Raw genomic sequence first — 16060 nt, 5'->3', positions numbered from 1 at the left:
CCCACGCTCTTTGGAGCCGAGAAGCTGCCCCATGTGGCAGCCCCTCCAAGTCCTGGCTTCTTGTGCTCCCGGCGCACCTGCGGGAGCTGGGGGGCTGGACGCCGCCCCCGCCGAGCCCGCGTGGTTCCCCTGATCCCTGAGGCCCGGGCAGCCCTGCTGCGCGTGCACCTCCGGGCTGTGGCCTCTGGGGCTAGACGGCCACCTGCGTCCTTACCAGCTCCGAATCCCACTTCTCGCTCCCAGCGTCACCCACACCGGAAGCCAGCACCCGCGTTGCCTTCCTGTGAAAAGCTCTGAAAGTGCGTTTTCTTCCCTCGCCGCCGGTAAAGGGCAGCAGGGACGAACGACGGGGTGGGGCCTGGCCAGGCTCCTCGGAGCGCGGCCCCACCACCGTGCAGGATCACCAGGCGCGGACAGCCCGCACGCAGCAGCCCCCTACCGCTCTTGCCAGGTTTCCTTCGCACCTTGCAAGCTCCAAACTTCTGCTTCAATCCTGGCGAATGGCTCCGGGCCGGAGAAATGATCCAGGTGTGTGTTACGTGCCCTCTGGACTGTGGAGGGCAAGCGCGCTGTGAGTCTAACTTCCCGGGGGGCCCAGACCGCACACGTGCGGGGGTGCACTCCCCCAGCACCTGGGAGCGCGGTCACCTGTGGACCAGCTGTCTCATGCGCACAGAACCTGCTGGTGCAGAGCTCACACCTCCTCCGTCGGCTCTGGAGACGGGCAGCACCCTCTTCTGGGACGTACCCTTCCCCCTCCCACCCACCGTGGGTTAAAAGTCCCAATGGTGGAGAAACAGGCTGCCTGATGACGTCACTCACGTGCTGGAAGGCTCTCTGTACCTTCCAGGGAAAGTGGCCCCGGGTCCTCACCTGGCTCCCAGCCCCGGTGCATGGCACACCGGCTCACATAGCCACCCACCTCTCTTTCTGGTTTCCTGGCTCCGGACAGTCCTGCAGCTCTCATCCCAAATGTCCTCCTTCCAAAAACCCTCCTCTCTGCTCAGCCCCTGGAACCAGCCACCCCACCTCAGGGCCAAGGAGCACACGTGCTCTCCTTCCAGAACCCACCTAGCACCCACCCCCCTACCCCCCTACCCCCGAGCGCATGCGCCCTCTCCACCCCGGCCGCACACCCAGCTCCCCCGCAGACCCCTGCGCAGTGCTGGCGTTTGCAGCCGAGGCCTGTCCGGGTGCTCCTGTCCCTGGTCCGGGGGACGTCAGGCTCGCTGGTGGCGGGCTGGCCTGGAGTGTTGGCCATGCTGCGGCCGCGCTGGACGTGCGGGGCGGGCGGGGGCCTGGAGCGGCGCGGCTGTCCTTCGTCCAGACTCCCCAGGACGGTCGTGCCGTGGGGGGGCTGGCCCGACTTACAGACCGGGGGTGACAGCTGTGAAATGACAGCGCGCCCCCTCCCCACCCGGAAGGCCGCGGCCCCTCTGCTCCTGCCCGGGAGCCGAGCCCCGACCCAGGAGCCCCCGCAGGCCTCCGCGGCCCCCGTGACCAGACGCAGTTCAGAATACTGTCTTGTCCAATAGTCCTTGGTGTTTAACTGAAATGTTAGCTCAGCAGAATAACCGTGGGATCCTCTTGGACGGCAGGTGGCTCCTGGCCCCTTGGGTTTGCATCCAGGTACAGGAGGATGATTTTCTTTCACTCTTCTTTGTGCCTCAATCATTTCAGTCCCTCCCACAAATCCATTTTCCTCTCGCTCGCCAATGACTTGCCAAATCTGACAGAAACCTGAATACAAAATGCCACAAAACTTCACGGTGTCAGCCAGCTAGCTCCCTCTTCTCCTTGTGGAGAAAGCTAGCAAACAAACCCCAGAAGATCCGGTTTCATACATAACAGGCTGTGGGGAAACCGTGCTTGGTTTCCCAGGCCTTGGGTGTGATTTAAAACATTCACATTGCTATTTTAGTCAGTGACTATTCTGAACTTCCTTCAGCACTTACATCTCGCAGATATGGTGAGCACATTTTGTGAACTAAATATAGGGAATTTCTAACAGAATCTTGGGCACTTTTTGATGTAAGAATTCCCGGAACATTTGGTAATTCGGAAGAAGAATTGAAACCTGTACAATTCCAAATACCAAAGGCCGCTTCTGTGGGCTACCCCCCTTTCCTCGTTATACACACACCAGTGCACAGGTTCCGTACGTGACGTATGCGTGAAGGTGATATATGCATGCATGCACAGTGTATTTCTAGGAATTAGATACAGTAATTGTTCCTGGGAGAGTTTTTATTTAGACACTATGAAATTCTTAACACGAAGACAACATGTCACCTTTCTTTGCCTTTTTGGTAACTTGGAGTTCCTGCCTGGGTTCACATGCAGCAGTTGCACAGGCGTGAGGTACCCGATAGATGAGCTGCAGTCCTTACCAACTTGCTCCCGTCATTGGGCTATCAATCGCCTAGAGCTTATGTAATAAATTACCACACACTGGGTGACACAAAACAGCAGATCCCCATTTCCCACCTTCCTGGGCTCATGGCCCTTCCCTATCTTCAGAGCCAGCAGCACCAGCCGTGTCCTTCCCACCTGCTGGATCTCTGGTTGCTCTTCTGCCTTGTCTTCCATTTTCCAGGAACCTTGTGATGACCTTGGGCCCACAGGGATGACCCAGGATAACCCCTAATGAAGATCGGCTGATTACCTTCCCTAAGCCCTCCGTGCTGTGTAGCCAGGACAAATGCACAGAGTGATGAGGAAGACATTCTTGGAGCCAGTATTCTGCCTGTCCCTTCATCCTTTCAGATTATTATATGCTGTTGAAATAATAAACACTGAATAATAGAAATCTTTACATACTGATTAGACTCTTTCTCTGTACTTCCCGTACTCTGGAGAATAGAGGGGTTTTCACAGAGGATTTGGGGCCCACAGGAATGTGGGGACTGCCGTGGCCTCTGTCCACCGGGAAGCCTGGGAGGGGCTCACCCACCATCTCCAGGTACAATGGCCCAAGAAGGTCCTGCCCAAGAGCCTTCAGTTGGGCCACAAGCGGCCACCCTCTCCTCATGTGTGACTTCCACAGCTCGTGGGAGTCCTCCCACACGTGGTCTCTAACCAAGAGGCAAGTGGCACAGACAGCTCCCCTGCCCCCAGACCCTCCTGAGTATGTGGAGGTGAGAGCAACCAACCAACCACCGCAGTCCCAGCGTTGAGAACGCGTTTGAAGTGGAAAACCACCAGGGGCGTGGTGAGCCAGTGCGTACACGAGGTGGATGCTCCTACGTATTTGACAACTTCATTTCATTTCATTTCATTTTTAGGAAGAGCAGGCTTCTCCTGCTGTGGGCAGTGAAGAACCTTGTTTATGTCCTCCATACATCCAAGTCCATGCGCCACCTACCAGGGCGCCTGTGCTTTGTTTCTCTTCTGCGTGAAAGAGAAAGGGCAGCTCTCCCAAAGGCAACAGATAAAGTCCCCAGTCGTTCAAGCCGCGGTTTCCCACCGACTGTATTATTTCCCCATTGTGGACTCACAGGGTCGGAAGGGGTCTTCGGAAGACGCCCGGTCCTGCAGACAGGAAACTCCAAATCGGCAAGGTTTGCAGCCAGACGGCCCCCCGCACTGTCCTGACTACAGAGGTTCACGCCTCATGCGTGTTCACAAAGACAACCCAAATTTTAAAATCCAATTATGTCCCTTTCTTGTGGATACAATAAACCTCAGATTTACCATTCTCTCTCTCTCATTTATGACTGTTTTGCCTTTTAACTAATTCCCTCTCAAATGCCTTTAAATAACTCATTCTGGTGCAAACTGTCTTCATTGACAGAAAACCGTGCTTTATCTCAGAATCAGACCAATGTGCTCCTTCCACAGCGTGTCCTGAGTCCCAGGGCCTTTCATGACGTCCTCACAACTGCCCCTTCCTTTACACCACAGCACACAAAGTCAGAATTTCTCCAAACTTTAAAAATCTCCAGTTTTCTGTGTAATTTTTAGTTCAAATCATGAGTCCTTAGAAATTTTTAAATAGAAATTTAAAAAAAAACATAGTGGATGGAATTGGGAGGAGGCTTGAATTTCTGTGCAAGAGAGGAAATGTCTGTTATTTATCTCGGCTTCTCCCTTTGCAGTTCTGCCTCTTCCTACCACTGATCAACACAGGCCCCTCACGCGGAGACCAGGAGCCATGCCCTGTCAGCCCCTGCTCTCATGGCCTTTTGAGACAAGGCCCCACCCCCATCCCCCCCACAACTTCACGCAGGGGTGGCCTGCCAGCTTTCCACGTGGTAATGGACACACACGCGCGCACAGCACAGCAGAGAGCATCCGCAGAGACAGGGCCGTGTCCTCCCTGGAGGCACCAGCGGACTTACTGATGACGGCCCCACCCCATCTTTCCGTTCAATCTTACTTGTGTATGTGTGAATTCATGCTGAGGGTCCAGAACTATGCAAAATGCTAAGACATGTCAGGTTTGTGGGGTATTACCTCCGCTTTGAAAAATCATTTTTCAACAAATGCTCATCAAACGCCACTGCAACCTCTGTGCACCTTGGCGGGGGAAACTGAGGCTCAGAAGGGCTGGGTTGCCAAAGGTCACACAGCCAGGTCGTGGCTCAGCCTATGTGGGAACCCAAGCCTGTCAATGTCCAAAGCCTGTGTGTGTGAGAGAGAGAGAGAGGGGTGGAGGGGGAGAGAGGGAGAGAGAGAAGGGGATGCGAGGGGGAGGGAGGGAGACCCAGAGATAGTTCAGGGAAAAGTTTGTTTAAAAATACGACCAGCAAGATCATTCTGTCTTCGGTTTTCGGAGGAACAGAAACACCTTGATAGAAGCAGACTTGCCGACAGTAAAACATGGTCCGTGCTTAGACAAATTTAGATGTTCTCTTTCGCATTTTGAAACAAATGTGGTACAGACCAAGCTACACCTTCACCACTAACACAAGATGGTGAATAGGAGATACGGACCGTCCAGGGGGGGTTTGTGGCGTCATAGAATCAGGGTAGAGTGGGGCCGGGCTGTCCTGATCTGACCCCTGCAGGGGGCCGGCGGGCAGACCTGAACGAGACTCCTCGGGCTCTGTCTTCATGCCTCCAACAGGGACAGAACAATGCCTACCTCTGGACCACTGTGAAGCACTAAACAAAGACTTCTGTGTTCCTTAAAATCAATGTATAGCATTTTCATTCATTAGAAGGAAACCTAATATTTATTCTGCAGTTGTAATGTGAACAAGTCATGCTGAGCCCTTTTTTTAAAGATTTTATTTGAGACAGAGAGAGAGAGAGAACACAAGCAGGAGGAGAGGCAGAGTAGAGGGAGAAACAGACTCCCTTCTGAGCAGGGACCCCAAGACATGATCTGAGCGGAGGGCAGACCCTTAGTGGACTGAGCCACCCAGGCGCCCCATGCTGAGCACTGGGTATGCATGATCGCATCTCTCCCAGGCACCTCAGGAGGTACATGCATTTTTATCCCCACTTTCTAAATGGAAAAAAACTGAGGTTTAGGATGATAAAGTGACTTATCCAAAGGAATATAATTAATAAAGTGGCAAGTCAGGTGAATTCGTGAACCCAACACCCATGTTCTTGACACATTCTAAAAATGATAGTTTATAATAAAGAGCATAAAATTTTAAATTTGGAGGACACTAAGGTTGGTAAACATGTAAAGAGGTATTGAAGTCAGATTAAATCAACACATAAATTATGATATTAAAGTTCTCCAAAGATTTCCCTTGAGCCCACCGCTTACCACTTGTTTTGTCTAAGCCTGGTTCTTGAAAAACATATATGGTCATATTTATTTTCATTGTGAATGTTATAATTTTATTTTTATAATTATATAAGGTTATAATTATTTTCTGAGTACATCCGTACTCAGAAAAATGGTTTCTGTTGCGACCAGTAAGATTAGCCTTATCATTATAATCTCATCTTTTATTCCTGTGAAATTCTAAACTTGATCCAGAAATCTGTCCTCCATCATTTATAGAGGCAAATTCCCTCTATTTAAAACTGCAACTGAAAATTCTCAGTGCCTTCAGAAATTTCTCTCAGTCCTTGGGGGCAGGGGTGGTTAAGACAACTTCTACTCTCCTGCTCATGTGATGGAAGCAACAGCCACGATTGCTTTATTGGCCCCAGGCAGCTCTCGATCCATGCAGGAAGGGATAAGCATGAGAGGGACAGTGGACACACACAGAATCCAAGTCCATCAGAAAGAAGTCATTGAGCAAAAGCGAGCAAAACAGAAGCAGAAAACTACAAGCCTCGACCAGCCAGAGGCGCCATCTGGCACAACCACAAATGGCCGTTTTCTTAGGCCTCATGCCGTGACATCTGTCATTATCTGGGTAGTCAACTTCAAACCGTTCCTCTTGAAATTGTGAGACGCAGTCAAAACCCCTGGGCCTGACACAGCTGGCCTCCCACATATAGGTCCCCTCACTCACTTGGACCCCATCCCTATTTCCCGTCACCAAGCCCATTCTCAACGCACTCAGAACCAGTGCTTCATTCACGGGTGAACGCCACGCTGCTCTTCTGCACCTTCCATGCTCGTGGTTGCTATGTAAATGCTTGCTGAATGAAGGAATCATTTACAGACAACCAGGAATGTGGACATAGCCTTTGAGTACCTGTTTGTGGAAGGTGCATTTCTGGCTTAATCCTCACAGAATCCTGGAAAGACACTTATTGTTAGATCTATGATAAAAACAAGGTCATTGAAGTTGAGATGAAGCAACTTGCCTGATGGGAAACAGACAGTAACTACAGTCTCTGAAGCCAGGTGATGGTCAGCTCAGCACCATAGCCCGTGCTCTATCCTTAGAGCACAAAGCCTCAGCATGAGGGTGTAACAGGAATGGAGACGGCAGACTGTGCGTGCGTGTGTGTGTGTGTGTGTGTGTGGGTGCGTGTATCTGTATATGTGTGTGCATAGTGCGTGTGTGTGTGCATGTGTGTGCACGAGTGCGTGCGTATGTATATGTGTGCATGTGTGTATATGTGTGCATGTATGTGTGTGCACGTGTGCATGTGTGCGTGTGTGCATGTGTACGTGTGTATATGTGTGTATATGTGTGTATGTGTGCATAGTGCGTGTATGCGTGTGTATGTGTGTGTGCATGAGTGCGTGCATATGCATATGTGTGCATGTGTGCATGTGTGTGCATGTGTATGTGTGCGTATGTGTGTGTATGTGTGTATGTGTGCATAGTGTGTGTGCATGAGTGTGTGCATATGTATATGTGTGTGCATGTGCGCATATGTGTGTGCATGTATGTGTGCATGTGTGCGTATGTGTGTGCGTGTGCATATGTGTGCGTGTGTGTGCATGTGTACATGTGTATATGTATGTATATGTGTGTATGTGTGCATAGTGCGTGTATGTGTGTGTGCATGTGTATGTGTGTATGTGTGTATGTGTGTGCATGAGTGCATGCATATGCATATGTGTGCGCATGTGTGTGTGTATGTGTGCATAGTGTGTGTGTGTGTGTGTGTGTGCAACGAGACATGCCCACATATCCGATAAACATAAGAATAGGTTTGACTACCGTTAATTACCACGGAAACATACATGATAACCCCAGTGTTATCTGTGTGCAGTTAGAGCAGGAGGGTTGGATGAAGGACAGACGACACCACGTGTTGAGGAGGACATGGAGCACTGAAACGGCCACATGTTGCCAGGGAGCATATAAACTGGTGTAGCTGGTTTGGAAAAGTGTTTGGTCATATCTACAAAAGACACACATGCACACACACTTGCGTCCCTTAGGAGTTGGTCGCACTGGTGGTTACTCCCAGGTGCCGCCTCTGAAGGGGCCCAAGCTGTCTTCTCTGGGGCTGTCAATGTTCTGTATCACGGGGTGGTGGTCACGCAGTTGTACCCACAGGAGAGAAATGACTGAATGCTACACTTGAGATTTGTGGCCATTACTTCATGTGAATCAAACTTCAATATAAAGTGAATAGTAAAATTAAAAAGGAAATGCACTTTTATTCGGTTGCCGTAAAATGGAGATGTAAAATATATATAGGACAATTGGAGCACAATACTTACACTTTATTATATTTTTATATTTCTCTACATCATAATACATATTTTCTTCAGAGTATCTCATCTTAGGTATATGCCACAACTTATTTTAATAATTCTTAGGTATTTAGGCTACTTCCAATATTTTGTTTCCATATTTTGTCTAAATAAATGGTTGATGAATTGTTAACTTTTGTTAAGAAATTTTGGTATTTGTGCTTATTCTTTTGGTAAAATTCCTATAAGTGAAATTTCTGGGTAAATGGTAGGAAGCATAATAAAGCTTTTCTAAATGTCCTTCTTGAAACTTTGTGCTAATTTATGCGCCAGCACTATAAGCCTTGCTGTCTTCTGATTATGGAGACACTATTCATTCATCTCTGTCTCTGTTTCTGTCCTGTGTCCCTACTCTCAACTTCCTCTCTTGAGTTTCAGATATCACAAGTAATGTCATGTATTCCCTCCACCCGAGTTGATATCAGTAATGTTCTCTACTTTTCCCACTGGGCTATTAGTTGATATCCAATCACCTGAATAGTTTCTCCAGCTGTCACCCCAACTGTGGGCATGACATCGCCATTTTCTCTTCTTCCCTTGGCCCTGAATTGCCACTAGAAAGTAACATCCAGTGCATTGTGACTTTGGGAAGTAACCAGTGTGATCTTTTCATATGGAATCATTTTAGTGAATAAACAGGGTGGGAAATATAATCTAAGCTATGACTGACCAATATATATATTTTTCAAGCAAACATAATTTTTATCAATGAGAAAAGATTTTTTTTTTTTTTGCAAAATTCCAGCAGCTGGGGGCTCCTGGGTGGTACAGTCGGTTAAGCATCCAATTCTTGGTCTCGGCTCAGGTTGTGATCCTGGGGTCATGAGATTGAGCCCCGCATCAGGCTCTGTGCTCAGTGTGGAGTCTGCTTGAGATTCTCTCTCTCTCTCCTTCTGCCCCTTCTTCTCCTGCTCTCTCTCTCTCTCAATTGAATAAATAAGTCTTTAAAAAAAGAAAAATTCCAGCAGCTGTCACATTGTTATATTTTCTGGGGAAAACACTTCTTACAATATACCCTTGAATGCACCCCCAGTTATGAATAAGTATCCTGGCAAGTCCATGAACCTCTAAACTATAGAATACACTAAGATTTTGTATTGAAAATAAGGGTTTATTTTTTTTCTTATAGGCCATATCTAATTAGTGAGTTCCTTGATGTGACTAAAGCAGTGTTTTCAAAAAATATTTTGGTGCAAAATTCAGACAGGATCCTCAGGCAGAACACGACCACAGACCAGCCATGCCTGACAAGGTAGAGTATGGAAAGGGGCGGGAAAGTATTTGTTTGGTGACCTCTTCCAACATTACATCAGCCTGGGAGCTCTTCAGGAGGCTCCATCAATAACCCTAACCAAATAAAAATCTTTTAATGCTCACATAAAATAGCCAGCTGAGAGTCACAGAGCATGTCCATACCAACAGAGTAAGCAGTACATCGGAGTAAGCCAGAGATTTCCCTGTCAGTTCCCCATATCTTGTGTTATATTAGGGAAAAGCAGAAATAGACTTTCTTCTGAGAGGAAAATCTCTCAGTCATTTGGAGAAACAGGACACCTGGAAGAGAAATCAATGGGCACAAAATGCACATGTTTGTTACATACTTGGATTTCATACACTGGATATTTAAGTCTTGTATGTAATTAAGCAAAATAGAATATATTAAAATTCATCCTCACTTCCATTTTGCTTTGAATATAGTTTCTGGGAATTGATCTTCAAAATAATTATTCCTAAACATTGATATTAATCAACTTAGAGCTTCAACAATGTCTGAGAATAGTAAAGATAAAATAAGTTAAATTTGAAATTTCTTCTAGATTTCACTGTCTTCTGTAAAATATTCAATCTTTACAGTAGATGTTCTTTATTCCTTTATTTTGAAAGCAATTTCTCAATTTTTTCTTAGCATGAACATTTCATGCAAGGAAAGCCAGTGACGTAAACCAGCCACATCGGTGCTGTTGCCCTGTCCCCAGGATGCCGACGCAGATTCAGTCTGGGGTGAAGAGCCGGGTTGCTGCAGAGCGGGAATCATGTCAGACAATGAGGACCATACTGGCAGTGACAGCTTTGAAGATGTGGAGGAGGATGGAGGGCTAGGTGACTTGGAAAATGCTGAGGAGAAAGGCCCAGAGAACGTTGAGAGCCTCTGCTCTGGAGAGCAACCACACACAAACCAGAAGCAAATCACCGCACTGTATGTGACCAAGTATAAGTGAGCCCGCGTGCTGGGTACCCGAGCGTCCCGATCACAATGCGTGCCCCCATGACGGTGGAGCTGGAGGGCGAGACAGGTCCCTTGCTCATTGCTGGGAAAGAGCCCGAGGCCCAAAAAATCCCCATCATCATTCGCAACTACCTACCAGAGGGGAACTCTGAAGACTGTGGGGTAGGTGGGCTTATCATGACTGACTGAGCTGAAATCATCTTCCTGACTGTGCCTTATCCCAGTTTCTATTTTCACATTCTTTATACATGTAAATAATAAACTTTTCAACCTTTTTTAAAAAAAGGGCACAATGAGACTCAAAGCCACTCTTCAGAGGGGGAGCATTTCTAAGGAAGAAAAATAGCATTGATATAGCCAAATCATTTTTGATTTGGATGAAGATGAAGAACACACTTTTACAGTTCTCCCTCAGAATAATCCAGTGCTTTCCAACAACCTCCATGCTGGAGCATCCACCATGAGGACCATCCTGGGTGGGCCCTACTCTAGGCTAGTTACACATTCAGCATTGATTGAACATCTACCATGCACCAGAGTAGAGAGAAAAAGGAGGATAAGGTGCAGCTCTGGCCTCTGGGAGCCTCAGTATAAACACAGAAGAGGAAAAGTAAGTAAATACAAATAATAAATAGGCTAATAAAGACATCAGCAGAATACAGTGAGAGCCCAAAGGAAGAAGTAAAAACAGCTGGAGAACTCAGAGACTAGTAACTGAATGCTAAATCCTAGCTGGACTTTCAATAAAGAAAAGGCAGCTAAAAACAGCACCAGAGGGATATTTTTCTAACCCTGGAGATGGAATTAAAGTGGTCTTGGTGTTGTCTGTTCAGCCAGGTTAGTAATCAGGACTCTAGATACAAGTGAGAAAAACAGGACATGAAGCGGCTTCAGAAAGGAGGATCCGTACGGGCACACACCTGACGGTCCATGGGAGGGGCTGGCCCCAGGGAGCTCACCTTGACCCCTCCTGGCCGCCTTGGAGGCTCACAGGCATCCTATCCCCGAAGTGTAGCGGCCATGCCGCACAGCTGAACCTTTCTCTGCAGGTTTCTATTCACATCAGTTATTATCGTTTCTTAAAATATTGCAGGCACAAAGGTTTGAGCAAATGCTCCTATTTGTTTTTAATTAACTGAACAATTAACAGATTGGATTTGGACTGAAAATCATGACCTCTGAAAGAGAAACTAACAGAAAGGAAAAATGTGTTTTTCTTAAACATTCAATAAAATACAAGGTGAAATAGTGCTTTTTTTTACACATATTTTAGTATTTATAAGAATTAAAATAATCTATTTATTGTGAGTATCATCATACAGATGAAATTAAAAGTTTTTCCTGATCTTAATAGACACAACAAAAATATTTCTTATTATATTAAGCTAATAAAAAGTAGTTAAGTCTCTGGGAACACCTTTGGCTACGGAAGAAATAAATAGAACTTGGTGAAGTTGATTTACTTTAGTAATTAATGCACACACTTGTCTGTTAGATGGCTACTGAAGGCAAGCTAAAGGCAATCATTCCAATAAGGTCCAAATTAGACAAACAAATATCAATAAATACTTATTACTAAAAAGTAAGTTACTAAATGGGTATATATACAATTATTTGTTTTCTTATATACAGAGAATTTTCACGTACTTCAGAGATTTCTCATTTCACAGGTCCCTTATTTCTGAAGTTCATAAGGGAAGTGAGTAGAAAGAAAGGAGGTCCTACATAGTCATTTTTTTTGAAAGACCGAGTTTTGAAAGTAAAACTCTCTTACTTGACTTTGGAAAAGGACAAACAATTATCCCCCAAGGAACTTTGGTAAGAATTTGTAGTTTCAAGAAAACACTTTGGCCTATTTTTTAAGAATCTCAGAACTCATTCTAAAAAAATAACGCTTTGGAAGACAGGACAAAGAGATTTGTCCCAAGACCCTGCGTGTGTGTAGCTATGTGGCTTGTAATACCAGGCTATAGGAACATGTTTTTCCAAATACATAACTCAGTGAAGAATGAGAATATGTGGCTTTAGGATTGTAGTTACATATCTCCCAACATGATACTTATGTAAGAACACTTCTTAAATTATAAAGATGTGATTATATAATTTACATTCCCTTCATAATTACATGAAAATCTTGACCTGGATTCTGTGAGTAGCGAGGCATGAACATTGTTAATATGGTTTGTTAAATTAAAAAAAAAAAAAGAAAAAGAAAAAGCGGAGGCCCTCCAAGTGTGCGTTCTGAGACGGCAGAGCCCCCAGGCTGGCCTTGCCTCCGAGGGCCGCTGTCACTGGGAGCCACAGGCTGGTGGAGAGGAGCAAAGGGAGACTGCGCTCGGCTGGGACAGCTCTCCTTCCCTGCACAGCTGGGCACGTGATGCCGTGCTCTGCATACTTGCCATTAAATGCTTCATTCCAAATAAGGATGGATTCTGGCCCAAAACTGCCTTGGAGATGCCTCAGAAAGCAATGTGACCTTGACCGAACGACTGACTCAGCCTCAAGAAACCGAGGAGCTTGGGACTGACCGTTCCAAGTCCCCTTCCCAGTGCCCGGATCCTCTGCAGAAAGGGTGCAACGGGCAGTGGGCGCAGACGCTCAAATGCAGTCACACCTGCACGCTCCCATGGTTGCGAGAAAGCCCAGACGCGGCCCCGACCCTCCGCACCCCAGTCAAGGTCACTGGGGCCACGCGGGAGCCCCGGTGGCCGCTTCCCAGCCAGGCGCATTCAGCTGTGGTCATGCGATGGACACCAAATACATTTCTAGCACACGGGAAATTTGAACAATAATCTGTTTGGGGGGATAATGAAGGCACAAGAAGTTTCAAGAATTATTAAAGAGACAATGGAGGAATGTTATAAATATTCATTGTTTAAGGAACATGGGAAAAGATGCAGAATCCTAGAGCTTAGGACAGAAAGACCTCAGGAGAGGGGCCACCTGTCATCTAGTGGCCAGACGTGGTAATAGAAGACTCTGCAAAGACCGCTGTGCATCTCAGGGAATGCGGTCCTGGGGAGCAGTGAGTAATTGGTGATGGCTAGTTTAGTTATCCTTGATTAATAAAACAGATCTTTAAATCTGGTTTGTAGACTGCAAAGCTAGGTAACTTAGGAAACAATGAACGGATTATAGGGAAATAGTATAAATAATGAGTTACGTTGTATTCCTTTTGTTTGAAACTATACAACCCTGCATAAAATGCTGAGTGCTTCACGTGGATTAGTCAGTTGTAATGTATCGCACTCTGCTTACAAATGGACAACCAAGCCTGAGGAAGGGGAAGGCGCGCGCCTAACGTCACAGAGCGCACAGGTAACTGCAGGTCCCGCACCGTGCATAGCCTCTGTGCCGCTGAATGGAGCAACAGGGTCTCTTCAAGACCCAGACCTTCTGAAGATCTCCACTCTGGCGGCCACGGGCAGCCACCCGCAGGCAGGACACTTTGCATGAAGACTATGTGCAGTTAAAAAGCAATCTAAAGGGGCGCCTGGGTGGCTCAGTCATTTAGGGTCTGCCTTCGGCTCAGGTCATGATCCCAGGGTCCTGGGATCAAGTCCCGCATCAGGCTCCTGCTCCGAGGGAAGCCTGCTTCTCCCTCTCCCACTCCCCCTGCTGTGTTCCTGCTCTCGCTATCTCTCTCTGTCAAATAAATAAATAATTTTTTTTTTAAAGCAATCTAGACCCAGCAGATACAGGAAAACCTCTTCACCTCCCCCTCAACTGCCTAAATGAATTTAGATGGAGGACCTGGTCCCGGAAGGGAGCTGTCACCATGGTCATGACATTGTGATGTGAACTGGGTGGTGGACAGGGAGGAACCTGGCAGGGCCTGTAGCATCACAGTTCTCTCTGTGCCCCATTGCTCCTGAGAGGCCATGAAAACTCTGTTTCATCTCCCTATGCGTTGCATCCTTTCCCTCTGAAGTCTCAGATGCCTATCCCCCTTACTTAGTCCAGAATAACATACATACCTCATTCTGCCGACTGTCTTTGGAATTGCCATGTCTGTGTCCCTTTTTTACACATGCTCTCATGTAGAAATTCATTATCCCATTTCCCATATTAAAAAAGATGAGGCTCAGAGTTCATAGAACTCACCCAGATCAAATAAAAAGTGACAGAGCTAGATCTGAACCCAGGGGCAGGCACCTGTTACACCCAGCTCTGGCACATGGATGTGTTGAGAGACAAGACTGTGGAATTTAGTTCCACACTTAGTATGAATACAAACTTAGACCCATACTCCTTGATGGCAGGGGAGCAGGGTGACAGAGGTGTTGCACGCAGGGTGGGAAATGCTGAAAAGCTGGATCCTTGGCCAGAGTCAAGGCACACGAGGTAAGACTGAAAGCCAGAGAAAAAAATATTTATCTCAGGTTGGGAAGTAACCAGGAGCAGCTGTGGGGCCCTGAATGGAAGAATGAAGGTCATAAAGATCTTGATCCATTTGGAAGGGCTCTTGGATATTACTATTTTGATTTAAATGTTTGTCCCAAACACTTATTAGGTAGTAATTATTTAGAGCTTCCAAAATGATATTAGGATAAAGAGCTTTTTAAGCAAATCATGTATTGTTTTACAGAGACGAAATTGAGACATGCATTAGGCAAAGTCTACAGAAACACGTCAGGTCAAAGTTAAGTAACTGAACATGGTCAACCAGTTAGAAACTAATTGCCAATAAGTCAATGTTCAGAACCAATGGTTATTCTACTTCAGGTCCCAGCTATTCTACTCAGTCAAGATCTGCTACAACAATCTAAAAGAGTTTTCTGGAGTTAGCAAATAGTTAAATTTTAGCAAGCCTTTACTTATTTGTCTCAAAATTCAAAGGTATCTAATAACTTTATAGAGGGAAAATTACAAATCTCACCCATGAAGGATAACGTAACTTAATTTGTTTTATGGCCAGCTAGATTTTGTTGTGCTGCCGTGGTTCTGATGCACACACAGGATGAGGGTGAAGATTAACAGGTGGAGGCTCAGAGCAGGGGAGGAAAGTGATTGATTAAGGTTTGAACAGTCTGACTCTGACACCGGTGACCCCCCCCCCCGCACGCACACCACTTGGGGAGAGAAGAGGGAGGGAGAGGAAAAGTGCAGTTTCATGAGCACCCATGGGCCCAGCATCTGCAGGAGTGCGCACAAGCACAGACGCATGGGCCTTTGAGTGCCGGGGGAAAGAGCAACTATCGTGCTCCCAAATCATGCTTTCCCAAACAAAGAGATAAAGATGCTATTGGGGGGAAGACAAAATGTAAGCAGTTTACCTCACATGCCAACCAGACGTTGGAACAAGAGCTCCCTACTAAGTCAACAGACCCATTCCCATAAAGGAACCAGTTATCCCCCAAACAAAGACACCTAACGTAGGCATTACCATGATGCTTTAAGACAACAAACACCGTGCGAGTTAACAAGGACATGTACTTGTGTTCATGTAGGAAAGGAACAAGAAAACAAAAAGAAAACCTTCTGAGCTTCCCTGTCCTGACTTGGCAGCGTCCCCCAGAGGCTGACCTAGTGCCACCTGCTGGATTTCAAGCAGCACCAGCTGCCATGGGCCAGGTAGAATAACCACGGCCATGAGGTCCAACTCTGTTATCTGTCACTCCTATTCCTGCATTCACTGCATTTTCTCCAATGGACAATTGAGCTCTGGGATTTGGTTTACAATTTAAAGTTCAAGTTTGAGTGTAAGAGGCTACCTCCTTTAGAAGGGCAGCTTGGAAATTCCTGCAGTGACATTAGGA

At 46.6% G+C, this 16060-nt stretch overlaps 1 pseudogene; it reads left to right on the top strand.

Annotated features, from left to right (window-relative positions):
• Positions 1-10107: 10107 nt before the first annotated feature.
• On the top strand, positions 10108-10490 carry LOC116648185 (annotated as a pseudogene).
• Positions 10491-16060: the final 5570 nt, after the last annotated feature.

The sequence above is a fragment of the Phoca vitulina genome, unplaced genomic scaffold, assembly GCF_004348235.1.
Source record: "Phoca vitulina isolate PV1807 unplaced genomic scaffold, GSC_HSeal_1.0 scaffold42, whole genome shotgun sequence".
Lineage (NCBI taxonomy): Eukaryota > Metazoa > Chordata > Mammalia > Carnivora > Phocidae > Phoca > Phoca vitulina.
The sequence above is the reverse complement of the archived record's forward strand: the minus strand, read 5'-3'. Positions and strand labels throughout refer to the sequence as shown.